The sequence below is a fragment of the Nomia melanderi genome, chromosome 6 (assembly GCF_051020985.1).
Source record: "Nomia melanderi isolate GNS246 chromosome 6, iyNomMela1, whole genome shotgun sequence".
Lineage (NCBI taxonomy): Eukaryota > Metazoa > Arthropoda > Insecta > Hymenoptera > Halictidae > Nomia > Nomia melanderi.
Genome location: NC_135004.1, coordinates 7,683,769 through 7,705,703, shown reverse-complemented (window position 1 = coordinate 7,705,703; position 21,935 = coordinate 7,683,769). Strand labels below are relative to the sequence as shown.

Sequence of the window (21,935 nt, the reverse complement as noted above, 5' to 3'; positions counted from 1 at the left end):
CGATCGTTTATCTCGCCGTGGTTTTATGGAGCGTCATTGCCTTTTGATCCTGAGTTATGGAGGCATTTGACGGACGACCAAAGATTCCTAGGCCCCTTATTAGCCGTGCCACGGCGGCATTCTGCGTTCGCGTGCTCGGGTTTCCTACCAACCGTGAGGACATGCAAGCCGCGTCATATTCTTGCACATTATGCTAATCGGGTTTTCAAATATAATGTGGCGAGGCCAATCAAAATAATTTTGTACCAATTGACCAGCCTGCCGCGATTAATATTATCGTAATTGATTACGATTACTCGTTGTAAATCAGAAGCTGTTTGTGAGTTGCGAGTATCCGCGCGAGTTTACTTTCCTCGGATCATAAATTTCAGGTTTGACTCGTCGTGGAACGCGAATGCTCACGAATTTATTGCCCACTAAATTAATCTCGAGCAATTGTTTCACGCGGTAGAATCAGTGGTACATCGTACGAGATTTTATTATGTTGTTCGTGAATGTTTTCGAATGTTTGTGATGATTTGAAACCATGTGATGGCTATATAGTTTACCTTCTGCGTTAGCGAAGACGGTTGTAAATGCTTGCATGAAAATTTTTAAATTTTTCATTTAATGGTGCGCTATTTCCGAGATTGTTGTTAATGGTATAACATTTTTTAAACCAATAATGACATATTAATAACATGTATTTTTTTCGAATTCATACAATCCTTAATGCTTGATATGAATTTTAACCACTTTTCTTTAATATTCTGAACGAATTTTTTAAACGAAAAATTGAAAATTTTGCAGAATTGTACTTTTAAAATGTTGACCGTCGTGAGTAAACACCAAATAATCGCATAAGAATGTCTCTGTTGAGCATTCCTGGGTGAGGTTTCCCTGAGTTATAAAAGCGAGGACTTAGTTTACAACCTATTACATTTTATGCGCCAGTTTAATTCCTTTAATAGCACGGGAATTTTTAGGGTTTCATTTAATCCAATGCGCTCTAATATCTCCATGGCCGTTGAAGATATGAAATGATTATATTTATAACAACAGTTTAGTATGGAAATTGGCAATGTTTGATTTTATTCTTTAGAATCTCCTTCATTTACTATTTTCTATTGCATTGTAATATTTCTTATAGTATATCGTTGCACTTATTTTAATAAATGTTATAATATTCTAAATAAAAGTGCATAGTATTTCATGTAAAAGAATAAAACAGACTTTGAAATTTCCACGAGATTATCTTATCGTTCACGATATCATAATTGTCAGAAATGGTCTCGTTTTCGGAATACGTGATGCATTCGATATGGTGCAGGATTAAGTAAATCCCAGAGTACGCCGAGACAGAGCAGATTCCTTGCACGAATGTAACTAGTCGAAGAAGTAAGATCATTATGGCTAGCCACGTACACAGGATTTATCTAGCTGTCGTGATTTCCTTATTATTTTCGACGTTTAATGTTTTCACACATCTCTATCTGTATTTATACGCAGGTGAAACGTAAAATTTTACGCCGTAACTCCGAGTTACGTAGCTGCTGCTCCTTGATATCAATTGATGCGCCGTAAACCATCGAGATTGCTCGACTTGAGATAGATACGGCCGATTTATAGCCTAATATAGCGGGCGAATGTATAGTCAAGAATCTATTTCAAAAAACTCTTATTGAAATTTTTACGTCTTTACTTTTATTCCGAACTTCTTCTCCGGAAGTCTCTTAAAACCAGAAATAGAATTTTAGGAGTGATACCAAAGTAATTTCCGGACATGGGATACGCAGTCTTATGGCAGATACTTTGACCATCGAACTGATTACCCGAATATCTTCCGAACTACCAGATTTCGAGTTCCGCAGCTGTCGATTTATCGCTAATTCACTTAATTGGATAATTTACAATCAGAACGTTCTATCTCAAGAAGTAAACTTTAAGTGCGAGCCAACGACTTTCCTAGAAATTTGATGCTAATAATCTACGACATTTTCGAAATAATCTTTATATCATAGAATTAACGAAAGGGTCGGTGAAAATCTGTCTACATACATGAAACTGAAATAGAAAACTATCGAGTAAAAAAGAACTTCAACGAATATTAACAGATTGTTCCTGTTTTTTATCATGAAAACTTCTTTTACTATAAGTTTTCTTGTTACGAAGTGACAAATTACAGTCGTTACGACTATAGAGAAGCAGTCGACAAGCTATCTTGCCGAATAGCTAATCGAATTTCCAAGCTGGCTGATAACCTATTTTCGAGTCGTTCGGCCTGTTTATGATAATGTCCCGCGATACGGAGGGATAGCAGGCACGAAATCCGCGTGCACAGATGCGAGCGGACTATCTGCTGCAGCAAGCGGCGAGTTGGTAAGTGCGATGCATCTGCGGTAGATAGCGAAAGGAAATAATGGGCGCTTGGGATCGCTTCGTGGCGCGCAGGTAAAGCTAGCTCGCATTCGTTGTCACATTTATCTGGCTGATAAGTCTATTCTTGGCCAGTGCATCTGGCCCTACCATCTCCAAATACGTTGCGCGTGCTGGATCACTATAAATGCACGCGTCATTACTTACGTTATGTATCGTTGACGATATATCCAATCCCCGTGAACGATGCTATTGTAAATTTTCTCGGTTTTCAGTGGAATTTCTGCGGCTAGTGGAAACGTTACATTCCTGCATTTGAAGAGGCTAGTTAAATTAGACAACATTTGACGATACTGCCTTATATTTTAGTTCTACGTTAACGAATATTCCATAATAGTCTACATAACTGAACTTGTAATGTTAAAGTTTGAGTTTATACACTTACATTGAAATATTTGGCATTCTAATATTGGAGATAAAAATATGAAATTTTCTTAACTTGTCTATTTTAAACCACCGATTCGCTTTTTATGCTCATTCACAATGGTCTCAATGAAAGTCTACTTCAACTAATTAATGTTTCTACTCAAGATTATTCCAAAATTGTGGTTTCATAGACTGTTGTCTCGTCTTGATATTGACTACAATATCGCATTATAAATTTCAGATGATAATACGGGAAAAGTTGAGGAAGACCTTGAAATAACATCGACGACAACCTTAAAAAAATCATTATCATTAGACTCGCTGCGCAAAATCAAGTCATACTTGTTAGTGTTACTTCAATAGCAGCGGATGTTCAATTTAACCGAGACACCCCGTAAATGATAACAGATATCGTGAATTCCTTCTGCACCGTGCTCTCCTCGTAAAAACGTCGCGCGTGATTTGCTTGAGTATTTACGTCGAATAAAGACGTTCGAAGGAATTAGGAGGGAAACGTAAAGCTGTCCGGTTGTCGGCGAAATCGCAAGATTTATAGACAGAAACCGCGTCGTTAAATCGCGCCGGCGACTAAAAAAGGGTTAATAGCGTATATGGCCAGTTACGAATTTATTGATGTCTCTAGCGACTTGCACGTCCGCTGTTTTCGTTCTCCGAATATACATACCCTCCGAACTTCACTCGGAAAACTAAAATAATCCCCGGTGTTCTCTCGTTGATATCGATGACTTCGCCGCTAAGTGTGGACACGCGAACAAGTTTCAGCCCGTTTTCATCTGTCGCCGAAAGTGTTCACTGGCGAATTTAAGAAGGTGAATCTGGCTGTCGATGCGATGATTGGCGCCTCCATAAATAAGTAAGTTTCTAGGAAGAGTACGTATCGATGGTGTTCCATATTTAATGTGATTTGGATGAAGATTCAGCTGAACGTGCTTCATTGAATTTTTAAAGTCTACTTTCCCAAATACCCCAATGTATTTTTAATGATCTCATTTGAAATGCAATTCGCTATAAAACACTAAATTAAGAAGACAGCACCACTAATCGAGCTTACAACGTTCACACGCAATTCTATTGCATCTAACCACCTCCATTTTATTCGACCCTCTCGCACAACCTGTCGATTCCACTACCATTTGATTGTAATTGCGCCTTTATGATTCAAGTGCGAAACAATTATCACAGCGCGCGCCGCACGGTAAAGATTTCCGCACGGAGGACACCGATTAACTCCAATTCCCAACGAGATAGTTGCTTTCTATTAATTCCGGTCGTCGTGTAATTTGCACAATTTCCCCTCTAATTGTATCTTAGCAGCTGATGCAAATTGTCCCAAGTTCGGGTTAAGTTCTCGCACGTAATTGTTGCCATGACTTGGTAACCTTGCAACCAGTACCCGCGGTCCGTTCCGACGCGTTCACCGGCCCAACAAAAATAGGTGTTTTCGCCCGAAGGGCGGGAGATCGAGCAACAGCACCGAGGTGCCGCCGGTAAACAGAAAATCCCCACGGCAGTACGAACGTTAAATGCTGGCATCAGAGTAATTACCGGGTTTTAACCGGAGGAAGCGAGGGGACGACAACGACCGTGACGTCGGACGAGGGTCGAAGGAAGGGACCACATTGGCGAGCAGGGTGCGCAGCACGGCAATACAGGTGGCTGAGCGCTCGTGAAAAGAAGAGAATGGACCACGTCCGATGGCGAATTACTTTCCGAACGCGACGGTACTCGCTTGCGAATAGTACGTAACAAGTACGGTCAAATAAATAGCTTCATCGGAACGTAAAGTCGCAATTATATCCATCTCGTAATTAAAGTAGCAAATTTCTATTCTATCCGTTAGTAATGCTCGTATTCACAAAAATTTATGTTCACAGAAAATCTGTTCGGTTATAAATATTATCAACGGTATTCTACGTGTATAATATTTTAAAATGGATTAAGTGATCTATTGTTGTTGTACAATTTGTACAAAGTAATTCCTACGAGTTTGCCATTGCAAATGAACTATGTACTGCTTTTCTTTGTCGACAGAGTGCAACAAGGACACTGACCAACGAGAAAGGGAGAACGAGATCCCTATAACTTGATGTTCATAGTTATGGTGTTACAAGAGGGACGGCGAAAGGCGATTATAAAGGGGAACACTGCATTTCATAATTCCTTTTTATATCATTCGTATTGCTGCCGGCCCTGTTGTTTTCGTAATTAACCGTAAAACAGGCTGTAAATGATAAGAAACCTGGGTACACGTCGTCTAACATTGAATCGGACGTCTATAAATGCAGTACCAGCTTATTAAGAATGGTGAAATGGCTCGTTTCGTGGTGCACTCACTTACGTAAACTATTGCGCCGGCGGGCTTCATTCATCTCGGCGTCTCGCGGTTGGGCAGACAGATCCCGGTTATATCGCGGATGCCAAGATGACACCGCGGCCTCGATTATTCATTACACTCGTCACGGCGTACTTACGTTAATGCGTGTCACGAAGTGGCGCGCTTTCATGATTTACGTTGCCCCTGTGTGAATAGAAGGCAGCTAGTCCTTCCTTTTGACGTATCCTCGAATGGTTCGTGATCAAAGCGACCAGGTATAAACATGCAGGCGGCAGGAATGTTCGACACGGCGAGGCCATCGTCGTCGTCCCGACGTGATCCGGTTCCGTGTAGCCGGGGAATTAAGTCCGGGGGCACTTTGACATACGACTTGACACCGTGGAGGGAATAAGAAAGGGCAACTCGTCCGGGATGTTTTGATGACGCTTGGAGGAATCCGATCCTCGCGCTTTGTCGTCTTTTTCCCCTTGAACGGGGACGTTGTAGCTTTTAACTGAACTAGTTTCGTCGCCCATCCTCGCTGGTCACGTTTTATCGTTTAATATGTTTACGAACATTCTCGGGGCCACTGTAAAGAAGAATTTTTATGCTCGCGCAGCAAAGGAAAAAGGTATAAAAATAATAAAATTTATACGTAGAAACGAAAGGAAATGGAACCGGAAACGATCAAAGATGACCATAATAATTAGATTCAGCGGGCGATGAAAAGTTTATCGAAGCGCAAAAATTTGAATATTGAAGGACAATATCGTTGGCCCGAGAAAATTCAGGACTAAGATTGTTTTCTCGGAAACTCACGGCATTCCCGACGAGCGAATGGTAAATTGTTCCTTCTTTCCCCTCCTCCCATGTCCGTTCTCGTCCTCCTGTCGTTCATTCCGGAGCTCTATTGCCTTCTAGCGTATCTGGAATCCATTAACGCCAGACTATGCTTCTAATTGGCATGTTTCTATAACGGCGTGTTGTTAAAGGTATTGTACAACGATAATCGCAGTTAAATTGTCGCGTAACTCTTTAAATTATCCTGCCTCGTTTCCTTTAACGCTGCTTACGTTCTACTGTCTAGCTTATCTTCGTTTAATTAATCGGTCAGAAACTTTCAGCCATCTACCCCGATTCTCTCTCCATCTCCCTCTCCCTCTCCCTCTCCGCTCCCCTCCCTCTCTCAGAGTAAGAAAGAGAGGAATGGCGGGAGGAAACGACGAGCGAGGAGAAGGTGGAAAAAGAGATGAGAACAGGGAAGCAAGCAAGGTCGAAGCAACCGGACAACAAAACGAAACACTGGACAACTTACTTGCGCCGAGTTATAAAGCAGAAGCAACAGTCGAGCCTATTCACGCCCGTTTATTATGCGGAAATAAAGCCCGCGGTATCAAAGCACGAGTGAAAGTAGCTCGGAAACCAATGGCAATTAAGGATTCCTCTTTTCGGCCGTTCTAATAGGATTTCACTCATGAACGTATTATATCGGTCGACTGCTGCGAATTCCCCGACAACAGGCTGCAAGCTGCCTAATGCGCGCCGAAATGTTCATTTCGCTGAGAAAAGTTCGCATCAGCTGAAACGCATCTTGCTCGTCCACATAATAACCGTTGTTCGTCAGAAGAACGGAAATTTAGCGGACGATTAGGAAGTTGGGGAACAACTGGAGCGAATACTCAAACTTTTCGCCAACCATTCTGCACATCAAACTAGAATTAATCGCCGCTTAAACAAACTTATTCTTGATAAGTTTAACAAACTTGTTCTCGAGCGAACTAGATGCACTTAAACGGTGAACAAAATTATCATGGAACACAGTGAGGATCTTTAGTATCCCGTTAATAATGAGGAACCTTTGATATTTACCCTTGCAGATATTCGAAATTCCGTAGTCAAAGGTTGTCCAAGCGAAATTCGAAAACAAACTTTAACATCTCCATCGTACACGCACCACGTATTCGCCGATTTAAGTATTTCGAAGCGCGTGTCGTATCGGTGGAAAACAATTCAGCTTTCGCGGAACACGAATAAAACCAATAAAACATACTCGGGGTGAGTGGTTCAATTACTTCGGCGGAAGTGAATACCGCGTCTGTAGCCGGTTCCACGATATTAACCGGGACGCGGCCTCGATAGATTTAAATTTCTTCCGTGGAGATCTGGGAAATTTGTCTGGCAGGTGGAAGCCGCTTAGAGAGACGACGGTCTAGAGGAAGAGGGTGAACGAGGACGACAGCCGGGCGAGATAGAGTAGCTCCGGCTATGGGGTCTGGGAACAAGGGTGGTTGAATCCCTCAGCGCCACGTCGTAGCTCATATCTGCCGCAAAGGGACGTGGAACCTGTATGCAGGGGGTGAGGCATGGGGTTACTCTGCGGGTTGTAAATTAATGGTTAGCCCATGGCACGGGGGTTCGTCCTAAGGGTTCTGCTTGATCTATGGACGGCGTGTGTGCCAGGTCAAACGGGTCTAGCTCGCTCGCTCGCACGATAGTCCGAGGTTTCTCGGAAAATTCTCTTTTCCTCGATCGTCCGAAAATCGATATCCTTTCGTACGCGCGCAGTGAGCTATTGCACAGGACGGGACGTCCGGATGTCGAGATTTTGGCGTGTTTAACGCGTTATCTGTCTCGGAATCGGCGCTGGGATACGACGCGACTGCGCCGCCCGTGCTCGAGGCATCCGCGTCTTTGAAATGCAAAAGCGATAGTCGATCGAGACCCTCTTTCGCGATTTATACGAGCGAGCGGCAGTCGCGGGAAGAGATCCTGGGAACGATTGGTACACCGCGCTTTGGTATTCGAACGCAGTTAAGTTCAGGGCCGGTGTCCCGGGAAGGTGGGCGGCACGGAAACTGCTCCCGTGATACGAGTCCGCTGGTGTGTATTTAAACCATTTCAATTGGAATTCTTCTTAATGCAGTTAAAAATGTTTTCGTTGTTGAGCTTGTTGTTTTATGGTTTGACTTCGACACGAATGTCGACTAGAGATGGCTGTTCATTGTATATTCGTTTATTGAACCTTCTTTTATGAACAGTATATTGATTGTCTATATTCGAATGTTTTAAACTCTTATTAGTATTACAGCTCCGTTTTATACTTTCTTACAATCGTCAGGAACTGTCATCATATTGTAGTACGGAAGTCCCCGTATCGTTTAACTTCATATTTTCGACTTTCACGGTTGGTTGATGCGTAGGATAGCAGCCAGTATTGTGGCGTACCTTGAAATGGGTCTGGGAAGAAGTTCAGCGACAGAACGGTACTTTTCAAGCGTCTGCAAGCGATTGTTATTCCAGCTAAAATGAATCGAAATCCTCATTTCTGGCGCGTTCGCTCCCTCTTTTGCCCAGAAAGAGACGGTCGTGAGATAGGGAAGGGAATGAGTGGCGTCTAGAGGAGGAAAGGGGGGGCGGTGAAGCGTTCTCCTATCGACAGCCTCATTTCCTGCTTCGAACTTATCAAGACAAATACACGCTGAACACGCTCTCCCGTTCTTCCAGCCACTCTAGCGATCGGAAAATATCTCTAATGAACAAACTATCCGATTTTAGCTCCCGCAGCCCTGCCAACCACATTGCGCCACGGTGTGCCGGCACCACGCTCCTCCCATCAGCTCCCGGAGAAGGTTGGAAGTCTTCGATAACCAATCTCAATTTCAGCGCGATGTATCCGTTACGTGGTGCCTAGCTCCCATTTCGGCTCCTCTCGCTTCCTCTCTTCTTTTCTTCCTTCAGTTCTTTTCTTCGTTGGCCGGAAGAAAAAAAAAAGAAAGAAAGCTGTCCGTTGTCTCTACCGTTTGGTTTATTAGAACCGTCGGATGATACGTATTTTTTTTCTCCGGTTCGTCACCGGTTGCCAGGCAACCTGGATATGTCCTCCTTTTTAGGATTTTTCGACTCATCCTGGAGAATTTTTCGTTTTTCGTCCGTTTCTTCCTTTATTTTCGGTCGCCTCTAAATCGACGACACGGCGCACGATATCGTTCCCCCAGCACAGAGAATTAATCGTCCCCGGGAAAAAGAGATTTTTGTGGCGGGGAAATTGAATGGCCATTGTCGAACGTCCGGAACGCAGTGGAAACTGGAGCATAGAACCGGGAATCTCTTCAGCCTCATGAATAGGTACAATTTTCTATCCGAACCGTTTGATAAATTAATATGGAACCCGAGTTTTTCTATACTCCTGAGACACGTAATCAAAATTCATCTATAGATACCCGGTTCCTCCCAGTCTCTATCTTCCTCTCTCTCATCTTTCTACCCTCCCTCTGTCTCGAGCGAGGTACTCTCCAATCAATTCGCTTCTCCATTCAAAACGGATAACCATGAATTTTCTGCGCAATCGGTGGACGCCCGGACGCGGACGGCAGTCAGCAAGAAAGCAATTTTAAAATCGCGAATCGCCGATAGTTTCTCCGATTACTTCAATCACTGGCTCGTTCATCTTACCGGCGGAAAATCCCATTACTTGGCCGGCGCGCGGGCGTTGGGGTCACGGGGCACCCGCCGACGAAAGAGCGGAGATGGATCACGGGATTCATAGCCGGCGGAGGGAATCGAACTTAATTTGCGTGGCCCGTTCCGTTTATTAGGGAGCGTGGGGCTCGAATCAAACTTTACCACCCACCCTGTCTGTTCACTGAAACTTTCTCTTCCAAAATTTCGTCGTTGCATTCCGTAGGAGTCTGCGAAGAACGGTCGCGCGAAAGGGCGAGGAAGAAGCCGGAAAGAGACGCGTGGACGGGGCAGGAAGAACTGGTGGACTGTAGAGCCGTACACCCGCCGGGCAATCTGTTAATTCGATCGTAAATCGTCGTTAGAGGAAAATTTAGTTGGAACTTGCCGGAGCGATAATTACACAGGTTTTGCAGCGGCTGGCGCGGCTCTCGAAACCGAAACGAGACGGAATAGTACGGGAAAACTGGCTGGAAGAAAGTAGCGGAAAGGAGTTGATGGCGGGAGCGAGGTGGAGAGGTGAACGGAGTGAGATGGTAGCTGAAGTAGAATTTATAGGGCGATAAGCGCCCTGCAACTTTCTTCTCTTACGATCGTCATTCTTTATCAGCCCACTCGTGGTCGACACCAACGTATCGAGGTCGGGATACTAGGCTTTATGAATCGGGATTATTAAGGTCCTCCTAGGATCGTAGATCTTCCTCCCTTCCCTGTACCGTTACCCCTTGCCACCGGCCAATCGCCGATGAAAACGTCACCACGGAGTACCTCCGGTCCTCTATCTTCATAGTGCTGGTTGCACTGGAAGATCTATTTGAGTCGCATTCGTTGTTCGCGTTAAGTATCTTTTTCATTTAGATAAAATCTTGTCTTTTCGTGATTTTCAAGGTTTTGCAATTTGTACATAACTTATGAAAATCAAAGCAGTTTGGGCCACTCTACGGGCTGGCTCATTTGCTTATTATCAGGCTGTGAATCTTTATGCGTTTATAGCGTGTAGAAATTTTTATGGACTCGTAACGTGCGAAATTTATTGAAATTTAATGCAATCTCATTGTATTTTTATTTTAATGAAACTAACACGAAGGAGAATAAGGTTCTTTTATGTGTTTGAACCAACTTTGTAACATACATGAAATAGTAGAATTGTGCAAAAATAATAGGTGAAATCGAGACGATACTAAAAAATGTGTCGTGAAATACAGTGACATAAATCAGGGATGATGTATTACTGGGGCAAGATGAATTTCGGGGAAGTTAGCGGAGGGTGGATGTTGGAACCCTTATACCACTTACCATGTAGGATTTTGTCATAAATCAGAAGAAATATACTTCTTTATAGATTCCTCTGTACAAAATACACTTTGGTGCAATTTTTCCCACATACACAGAAGAATAATAGGATCAATATTCTGAGAAACACTTTTTATACATTATTTCTTAAATAAAGAAACCAAACACCTTTCGCATTGCAACACTAACCAACAGATTCTCAAAACTTTCTTCCATTGTTTACGATATGGATTTGTAACCACGAAGAAAATGTAGAAACGGGCTGTTAATAATAAGGAACGTTTTATTATTCCGAGTAACGCGAACAATGTAACACCCGTTGGCCGCGTATCTCGGGCATCTTCGAATTTCCGTGTTTCCCGCAATGAGAACGGGGTTGAAGGGAGCTCGGTCAAGCTTACCCGCTGGTTATAAGGTTTTCCGGTGATAGGCTAGCGCGTGGTCGAAACTACCGCGGGAGCGATGGATAGGAGAGGTGTTGAGTAATTTATCAGGGTGCCTGAAAGGCCTGGGTTGCGATGGTACGAGGTTCTCGTCAGTGGAGCGCGTGGATCTCGGCATAGCGTGAAGTCTTATCTGGTCAGCGGGAGTCCCAAGGGTGTTCATAACCCCATCGCACGATAATCCTCTTAGATGCATCGCGACGGCAACGGCACGTCATAAATCTGGTATCTGTTATTCGTGTGCCTGATGTCGGGGACAACTGATTTCTCGTACACGATACGTTTGCTCAGTGAACTTTGCTCAGCGTGTACCTACCCACGCTGTTGCTGACAGGGTGCTCCGACACAAACTAGTTCGTTACTTCTGATTGCAACCGGAGCGTGAGCCGCATGAACGCGACTGTTTCACGCTTTGTTGTTACTATTTGAACAGTGAAAAATGGCAAAGAATCAATATTGCTGTAAGATATCTTCCAACACTCATGTTACTTCTTTTCTTCTTAAAATGGTGACTATGTATATAACTTTGCCGTGTAATGCTTCAAAACATGCAGAACATCTTACATTTCACATTTCTCCGATATGTGACACTTCCACTTCATCTTTTTAGAAGAATCAATACACGTTTCTTTATGTTCGTAGTATTGCCATACAATTCTGTGTAATAATTCAAATGAATAATTTCGGCGTTGTAGTTCTGCTGTAATACTCAAATATTTTACAAGTATCGTCTACTAAATATTATATGTTCAAACTTCCTATTACACACATTCCGGTAAATAAAAATTTATTATAAACAATTCGAGTAACGACTAAATAATGTGAATAATACGTCCATAGACGCGTCGGTCGTAAGAGGATCGGAAGTCACGAGAGATCCGTTCTCCACCCTGCGCTTCTTATACTAAACGGTCTTCTTCTTGGCCGGCCAGCCCACCCTCTTTCTCTCGTTGTGTTCGACGGTGTTCCGTGTTTCGCGGTGAAAACACGCGATTCCCGCGTTAACTCCCGCAGCGCTCAGCGGGTGTCCTCGCGCGGACTCGCATTAACCCGCCTCCGCGGCCTCTCCGCCGTTCCCCGAGTCCCGCGCTCGCGCGCAACCCTCTTACGCTCGTCCGATCCACGGACGTGCACACAACACATCGGCTGCCCTTCCGCTATCTCGACCGTCGGTGAAGCTTACGTACGTAACGGGCATCTATCCACCCTCATTTATTCTTCGGCGAGGCCCGAGTGCAGATGTGCTGGCGTTTAATAACGCGTGCACGCATCGGCCGTTAAATTCAGCCCAGACGGAAATTAAGAGTTTACTACGGTTAATCGGCAACGCCCACGAACACGCGATTTCCAGCACGGATTCCTGCATTATTCCGTGCCGGCGCGGCCGGGACGGGTTTGAATTATTCGCGGGAAAGCGAAGCTGCCCGGTCGTTTCGCGTTGACAGTGACAACCACTATAGGAATCCGGGATGAACATGCATCTTTGAACAAAGATAGGTCGCAGACAGGTACCAGACTGCGATACTTATTTCTAGCGGTGATATCTTACTGTTTCATCGTTGCTTCATCGAACTTCAAAGCTTGACCGTAATGGCTGAGTTTCTGAAAGTTACGACGCAAGAATCTCGAATTTTCGGAGTTTTCAGGCTGTACATTTGAAGTTCAGCTTTTTTCTTACTTCTTATTTATTTTCTGCAGTATATGAACATGATTCGATTTGATAAAATCAACGGATTACAGTTGCTCACTATAGCTTATCATTCGTATTTCTACTCGTTTATTCTTTTGCTTGAAGTTCTCCGATTCGGAGTTTTTGTTTCGTTTGAATGCAACCCTGAAGTAAAACGATTGTATTTGTAATCCTCGTAATTGGCGTAAAGAATCCTGTCGTCGTGAAATATTAGTTCTTACATAACTTTCACCAGAAACTTTGAAGTTGCGTTATATTGCCCGATATAACACGGTCCCTGACATGACGCTTCCCTTACTAAATTACCTCGCGAGATACTGACAAACTTTTCTTGGCATTTCCCGTGAACATCACCGTGCAGTAGACACGACACAAAGGAAGTTTATGGAAACCCCGTACATCGTTTCAGAGCTATCGACTGTTTAACAGCGGGGTTTTATGGCGAAGCCCCGTAATACTGACGTTAGATGGTGTGCCAACCGCGTGGATACGCTGCAACACCGTAAACCCTTATGCCCGCCTGTTGTTGTTGTCCTGTTTTCGCGGTGCGTCGGAACACTGACTATTTGTTCGACGAACGACAAGTTCTGAGCACCGACGTGATGACGACTCGTCACGCTCTGTTCCCTTCGTTTCTTTATGGGGCGCGTCAAGTTATAACTTTTCACGATGGTATTCAGCTCAAAGAGGAAATGGAAAATTGCGCGGTGCCCGCTGATCTCCGTATCTCCTCTCTTTTTTTACGGTTCTTTCGTAGACTGTGTAAACATTTACGCCTTCGCGGATGGTGTCCATATAAATAAAGACACTGAGACCACGGGATGTAATGGAGAGTTTAGGTGAAATAATTCTTCAGACGATTTGTACCAAATAATTTTGCGTGTAGCGCGTTCATTTCAGGGTTATCTTAGAGATTGTAACAAAGGAAATTCGTCAGTGGTAAAGATCTTACATTTTTACACGAAATTAGATCATTTTGAAACCAAGATTCTGTCACAAGTTTTTTAAACAAACATTTGAGCGTACGTCTTTTTCAGGTATTAAATTAGTAAAACTTCTTATATTAATTTAATATTCCGATGAATTACATTCCTTATAACACGGATTTCTTTATTTCCTTTTACTTCACCGCTTTTTATATATTTCAAATGAAATTATACTTCTGGCTGTGTTGGTTGGAATTAGTTCAATCAAATAATAGGTTAGCATTACTTAAACAAGTAAGTCGGTACAGTTGTTACCTTCAGTTGTGGCTGAACGCTACACTAATTAAGCAGAATTAGAGTGCAGCTACCTGTGAAGCAATCCCATTGGTTATTTTCAACGTGGAATCTGGAACGGAGCCGGTCAACCTCAATACCCGACATCCCAGTATGGAAGAAAATGCCGCAAATCCAATTATAAATTAAGGATCCCAGGAATAGAACTCTGGTAAAAGACTGTCCGAGCATTCGCGGGTATTCGGTCCGAATAGCCAAACTTTGGCCTCCTTCTCTCTTTAATGGACTTTCTCATCGGATAGGGGAATGAACTTCTTTCGTCGAACAAAATAAAGAACACCAGAGAAGAACGAAGTAAATATAATACTTGCATCCCGTTTCTTCAGGGCACGATTAACAAGTCGTTCGTTTTCATTGCAAACTTGAACAAATGTACACTATTAAAAAATTAGGCTTAAAGTAAAGTAAAATTAAAATTACTTTCTTTGAATATTGTTTTCACGTTTTATCTAAACATTTGTGCGCTCGAAGCCATTCTCCTAGTTTCATTAACCCTTTGCACTCCGAACCATTCTGGACGTTGGCTACTAGCTACTCAGCGCGCTTTTGCGGCAGAAACGTGCATTTACGGACCCGCGTATTATTTAGTGTAGTTTTGGAACCAAGTAACGTATTATAATGAATTGGTTGACATCAAGGAATGTATATTTGCAAAAAAATCAATATTTTATTTTTTATAATTTTGTACAGTGTGTTAAACCGTTCTTCCGTATCACTTTCATCGCTATCGCTATCTATGCGACCTCTTGGTCGCCTTGTTGGTTGGACGATATCACTATCACTGCTATCGTTTTCTTCTACATTTAGTCTTTCTAACATATCTGTATAAACGTCTATCTGGAGCTCATCTTCACTACTAGTTGTGAGACTCATTCCTGTTTGAACGCTTTGCCATTGTTCTAATAAAAAAAAATAAATAAATACATGGGTTTAAAACTTCTAATTGTTATTACTAACTCACAAAATGATATTTACCAAAAGAACTTTTACCAAAAGAACTTATTTACAAAGAGAAGAATCACTTTTCCGTTTTCTCACTCGTTAAATCTATCTATATCGCTCGACGCTTCAAACCAGACTGAGCTCAGCTTTGAAAATCTTTTCCTCCAGTTTTAAATTTGTTTACGTATATTTATAAATATAAATATTCTACAAACTCTCCTTATGGCCCTTTTCAAGTGGCGCCGAGAAGTGCTCGGACCGTCGTGAACACGCTTCTCACGTTCTCTTCTGATACAAAACCCCCTGACATTTTTTTTATGTATCTCAGTAATTTTACTATATTTTGATTTCATTTCTTGTGACATTTCAAGAGAAAACTTCAGGGAAACATGCAGGTCTCAAAAAGTTGCGCTGAAATAACTTAATTCTCCGTAATCACTAATAAACTTTAATGTCCCCTGAGAGGGGACATCCGAGTGGTATGCTAGAATTACGATGTCCCCTGATAGGGGACAGCGGAGTGCAAAGGGTTAATTTATCACTGAAAGCATCGAAAGACTTCATTATTTACTCGGTCTTCTTCGTATCTTCTGTTATATAAGATAACATCGTTAACATCACAAGTAGTTACGAAACAAACGGGCACTTTGCAATATCTCATAAATCTTATAAAAGTTTATTTATTAAGATTTTATTGCAATGTATGTAGTAATACATTACCTTTCATCGTCTCCGATCTCTGCAATTCTCTAATAGCTCCCATCCATAGTACGACGCTCGTTCCACCAATGAATCATGCAGCAACTCAATCTTCCAAACTGAACTATTTCGTTTCCACGAAATTGAGGAAGTATCAAGCCCGGAAATTAATCGAGCCGTCTAGTATTCAAAGATCGAGAATCTCGCTGCAAAAGGAGCGCAACGACGCGAGCGTCCGTCTGCTGAAGTTACACCTGCGGCCGCGTTCCAGCCTGAATGCGTTGTGTCGCGGCTCCGTATTCGTGGACACGACATTAATAAGCGACGTCTAGCGTGTCTGCGATGAGGTGAAGAGAAAAAAAAGCGAAAAGGAAAGCAAGGAAAAGAAAACAGCTGAAATTGCAAGAGAAGAAAGAGAGGAATGGCCGAGCCAGACAGGTTCGGGGCGGAATCGGGCGGGAAAAGCGGCGTCTGCAAAAATCGACGCGCCTTGGCGCGATCATGCAACACCTGGCAGAACACTTGCGAATTCTGTTTCCCTGGAAATGCGAGCATGCCGATCGCGGTCGTGGCCGTGCCGTTGCCCGCCGCGTTTCTGGCTTCGTGCGCACGAACGCGGCCCGCCGCGTCATTAAGCAAATCACGCGTGCCCGGTTCTGTCTGAAATTTAATGGGTATTCGCTCCATCGAGCACGCCAGACAGCGGTTTCTTGTTTTCTCTTTCCACAATCCGCGTCCACCCTCCTCCGCCGGCAACTACAGCAACGATCCTCGCGCGCCCGCGCGCACGTTCGGTACTTCCGCCCAGGTACGTTACCGCGGACGCGATAAATTACACGATTGTACTTTTTGCACCGGGGCCATGGCGTTCAGCCGATTTATGGACCGCCATTATTCATTATTTTTCCAAGATTCATAGGGGGCGCATGAATTAGCCGTTTGAGGGCTGATCTCCTTTTCAAGGGAGAGTTATTTGTTTGAATAAATTATCGTTAATGACCTGCTGGGATTCGTGCTGTTCGAAATACCGTCGCGGATTCGGGGACTGTGTAATGACTTCAATACCCGGCCGTTACTTTCTGGAGTCGGTAAACGTGCAGAAAGTTGTAAATACTAAATTTTAATTCCATCGTGCAATTAATCTGTGCGTTTTCGTTTAATAAGTAAGTCAATTGAAAAGGTGTTGATGTGTAATTTGTGTAGCCGTAATAAACATAGATTTCAGGAAGTTACAAACTATTATGATCTTTATGAAATGTTTCAATATCAAAGTATTCTGTAATCAGTAGTATTAACTCCCACCCCTAGCTTCAAAGTCCATTTTCGTCCGCGCAAAACTGGACAACTGCAAATACAAAACTTTAAGTGAAGAGTTGTTTCGTTTGAATGCATACTCATTCGGATTACTTCCGAGTACCACGCATCGTAATACAGTAATCCCAAGAGTTCCCGCTACCGCGGTGGACGTAACCAAGGTCGAGGCTAAAGCGCGTGCGGTCACGAAGTTTCTCAATTTCCCCGACCCCCTATAATCTTTTAAAGGCCGTTCCCAGTTAACCAAGGGTCATCGAAATTTAATCGTTAATTTTTGGACGGAATTAAGAAACACCCCGCGTAATTTATTCATAGGGCGGGAGGTCTCGGCCGGGCGACCCGCGTCGCGTCGCGGCGTTATTACTTTATGCGGCAGCTAAGTTACTCCGGAAATTGTACGTACAACTTCTAACGACTCCTGTCGTTATTTCTGACCAAGCGTAACAAGAACGTTGTGAAGGCGTACGGAACATATTCGGGGAGCAAGATAGTCGACAACTTCGTAACTTTAACAAGTCGGGGCTCCGCGCCGCGTACACCTCCGTGTCTTTACGGCGTTCCGCTCGGTCGGGTCATGTCCGAAAATTCGCGATCGATCGATCGCCCGGCCACGATCGCGCGGGAGTGGGAAACGAGGCTCGGAACGAGCCACGGGGAGGTCCGACCGGCAAGAATTCGTGACACACCGTACTTTGTCACGTAATTAAATTCGCGATAGCTGGAACGAGCTGCTCTGCAATTTATCGGCCGGCCCCGGCAAAAACTATCGCGAATTCAACTACTGCCGCTGAAATACCTCGTTGTTCTGCCGGGCACGGGGACGTCCTCCGCAATCCCATACAAGTTCGTTGCGGACAATGAAAATTAGCCGCGACAGTTCGGCTTAACGTTTTAATTGCGATCGATCCGGGCGGGAAACCCTTGCGCATCAGCGATAGTGGAACGTCTGGTCGCGCGTCGCTACGCGCGCCAGCGGACCACTGTCCAGAACTATCTTCCACCCAGGTATTTGCAAACTAACTCGGCCACCGGACTCCGCTACACACCCTCCGTGTTTATGCACGTTCGTCTCTGTCCGTGCTGACCGCGCGTGCATCGGCCGGCTCGGCTTGTATGCGGGATAGATTGCCGCTGACCCGCTGTTAAGTTAGTTCGTCGTGTTTCGTGCCGCTGTCCGTGGGAGTAATTCTGCTAATTAAATCAGCGGCCCGGCGGACGGTTAGTGTGCCGCTCGAGGAGACAGGGAAAAATTGTTAGTGGATCTTAGTATCGGGGATTTCGATGAATTCTCAGTTGAGAATGATAGTACTGATGTGTTGAATTGTCGCAAAACGATCGTGCAGTATTTCTCGCTCGTGTATAATTGGCTGCTTTCAATTCGTCCTGATGAACAGTAACGTGATCTATGGAATGACTTATTTGTATTTTACGCTGGAATTATCACATTGGTCAAAGCGATTCATTTCCGAAATCTTTATTGAAAAGGTAAAGATTCTCTAAGAGATCACTATAGAAGCTGATTCGGTGATAACGAAATTGAAGTAAGTCAATTAAAATTTCAGTAAATTGCTCTTATAGTCTCCACAAAACAGTTTAAAAAAGTCAATTCGACTGCTCGGTAGTAGTTCGAAATGTATCTCAAAAATGTGTATAGTCAAGATTTAGTGATCGAGAAGTTGTAGCGTGTAAATGAATCCAGTTGTGACAGTAAATCACCAAAGTATCCTCGGTATCGTCTGCTTAATTAAATGGGTAAAGTGTAATACAAATTTTCGTTGAAGAATATTCAAAACAAATCACGCCTCGCGTGCACTAGGAAAGACGAAGGTATCGCGAAAATGGATGAGCGTTCCATTATACGTGGTGGTGGACGGTGGAACGCGCGTCACGAAGGATGGCGGCGACGTGAAGGGGGTTGCACAGAAATGCAAGCGAGGGAGAGGGTGGTGGAGACGCGGAGAACGGGGAATAAAGGGTGGGCTGGCGGGGTTGGTTACCTGCGCACAATTACAGTAACTAATCACATTGTTTTCGTAGCAACGACACAGCGTAATACGTCATAACATCCTTGCCCAACCCCGGCCAACCACTGATCCTTTACTTAACCCCGACACGAGCGTCCGCCCGATGTGCTTGGAAACTGTTGGACCACATGACAGGGAAGTAGGAAATTTGTGTTGGCTACGGTCAACGCGGCAGATCCTTGTTCACGATCGTGACAGACGTACACGTATGCGTGACATTGTTTGCGCTGCTGTCCATAAGTTACCCAACGTTTGATTGTTACGAAGATAATGCAAACAGCGATGTGCATGTGATTTCTTATTGCAGTTATCGCGTCGATCCACTGAAGGGAGTTGTTTACGATCGACGAGGTAGATAATTACGGAATATTTTTTATTATGCATTCGAAATCTTAAATAAGATCTTTCATAGATAATCGTAAATATATTTACCATGTGCATTGAATTCTTGAGTTACATTAACATTTTTATATGTAATTGTGATTATTCAGAGGAACAAAGTGTTTGGTCATTACAAAAATTCTGGGCTATGTGCCTTTCACAAATTACAGATTAAATATTATATAAATTTTCATAGTTTACTTCATAGTTTTCTATTATTGCCTGTTCCGTGTGATATCAAATGTGTTTATCGGTAGAAAGTTTGAAAGCGTAAACATTGCAGAAAACAGCAACCAAGAAGATATTAACAACAACCTTGGCATAGTATTACAACTTTCATTTTATAGCGATAACGTGAAATATGATGCAAAACAGAAGATAAACTCTAGGTACTCGCATACATGTTAAGTGTATTCTGAAAACATTAACATAATCATCAGTATAATAATTCCTATAAATTAACAAGACCGTTCAAACAAATCGATAATCCTTAGTAACATGACAAATACACTGACAACAGATAAGACTATATTTGCATGCTATGACTTTTCAATTGCGAAACACAATTGACATATTTCACCATATTTCATATTTCACGAGGAAACTAATAGTCTCAATCTTTATTGAACAAGCATTGTATCTGTTTTGCCATCATCGAACACTGGGAAACCCGAAAGCCGGGCGTTCGTGTTTGGTCGGTGCGCTACTGTGAACAGTGGTCTCAATTAACAAATGTGCTTGCGCGTTTCCGTGGCGCGACGCGTATGAAAAACTACCGGACCGAAATGTATTTTAAACACGCGAGAAATTGAAACGGATAAATTAAACGTGGCAGCGCAAACTGTACGGAAAAATAAATTCCTTTTTTTTCTCGTGCACAGCGCGGCCGAACCAGAAAGAGACTGCGAACGCGCGCGCGCGCGCGCGCGACTCTATGTCAACGGAGGGTAGACAAACCGAACTGAGCAAACGTGGCGGATGCGCATTGGTTTCAGTTCTCGCGCCTCTATTTTTCCTAGTTTTTCTATCCCACTCCTGGTTTTTTTCATATACTACCTCTTCACCTGCCCGGCCGTTTTTGTGCGTACCTCTGTGTATGTGTGCGTGCGTGTATGTATGTTTTTTTTCCTCCCTCGACAATCTACCCTCTAGCCGAGTCTCGGTCTATGCATCCCTCGAGCCGCGAATTTACGAGCGAGACTGTTAAACGATGTTTGAAAAATTCGCGACACCCGCACAGGCCGACCGTGCACCGACACACCGCGGCCCAACAGAACCTCTTGACAACCGTCCGAATTTATGCGTTGCTCGGCATCAAGTGATAAAGCGAGGAAACGACGAGAGCTTGTTAGTATCGGCGATTACGGATCGACGGGATGCGGTCACGGGGCGCTTTTTTTATTACATTCGTTTTCACATCGGCCTCGGAGGGTTTCGGTTATCCGAGAATTTCGCAGTCGTAATCCGACGATTTATTGATCCGTAGACTCATTCATTCGCAAACATTGCGTTACGGTTGCGTTGCCTTTCCAATCCTCTCCCCCTCGCCCTCCTTTTCTCCTCTTTCTCCCTCTATCGAGTTCCGCCGTACGTCAAGTTAAACGGGTTGTTGTATTTCGGTTATACTCTCTACCATTTCCCTGCCATCGAGTCGAACGTTCACTTTGTTGTCTCCATTTCCGCGCCGCGGGGACAGCTTCTAATTATTGCGGGCTCAAAGACGCGCGTGTGTACATTGCGAAGCAAATATTACTCGAACATCATGTTACATGAAATAAGAATATTTTATAGAGGATCCTTTAAATAATAATGCATATTACGCAATTAAAATACCAACTTATTTCCTCGATGCACGAGCGAGAACCATCCTCCTCATATGACGTGTTCCGTGGAACTGGCGGGTTAAGCCGGATTTCGAATCACTTGACAGCCGCGTATAGACGTGCGTTGCGTAGATGCGATTAGGTATCGTTCGCATTAACGATTACACGGGTTGGGCTGGCATCGTACGCGATTCGGGCTGGTTACAACCGTTCAATGACGTCACCGGTTTCGCAGGTTTGGTCAATCAGTCGACCGGGCTACGTCAGATTCGTAGCAGTCTGGCCGGATATAATCGCGTTATCCTAGCGATTCTGATTAGCGACGTTAATTAGAGAATAGCGATGATGCGTTACGCTGTCGAGAGCTTTCGGTGCCCGATGTTCGGTTCCCAGGCGCTAGCCTTCCATTTCGCGGAACTTAATTATCCGATTATTCTACCTACGGAGCGCCACGCCGTCCGCGCACTCTCTG

The 21,935-nt window shown here is 43.8% G+C and overlaps 1 protein-coding gene across 6 annotated transcripts in view; it reads left to right on the top strand.

Annotated features, from left to right (window-relative positions):
• Positions 1-21,935, top strand: part of Rbp6 (RNA-binding protein 6) — an 824,356-nt gene that overhangs the window by 360,306 nt on the left and 442,115 nt on the right. The gene's annotated exons all lie outside the window — the stretch shown is intronic.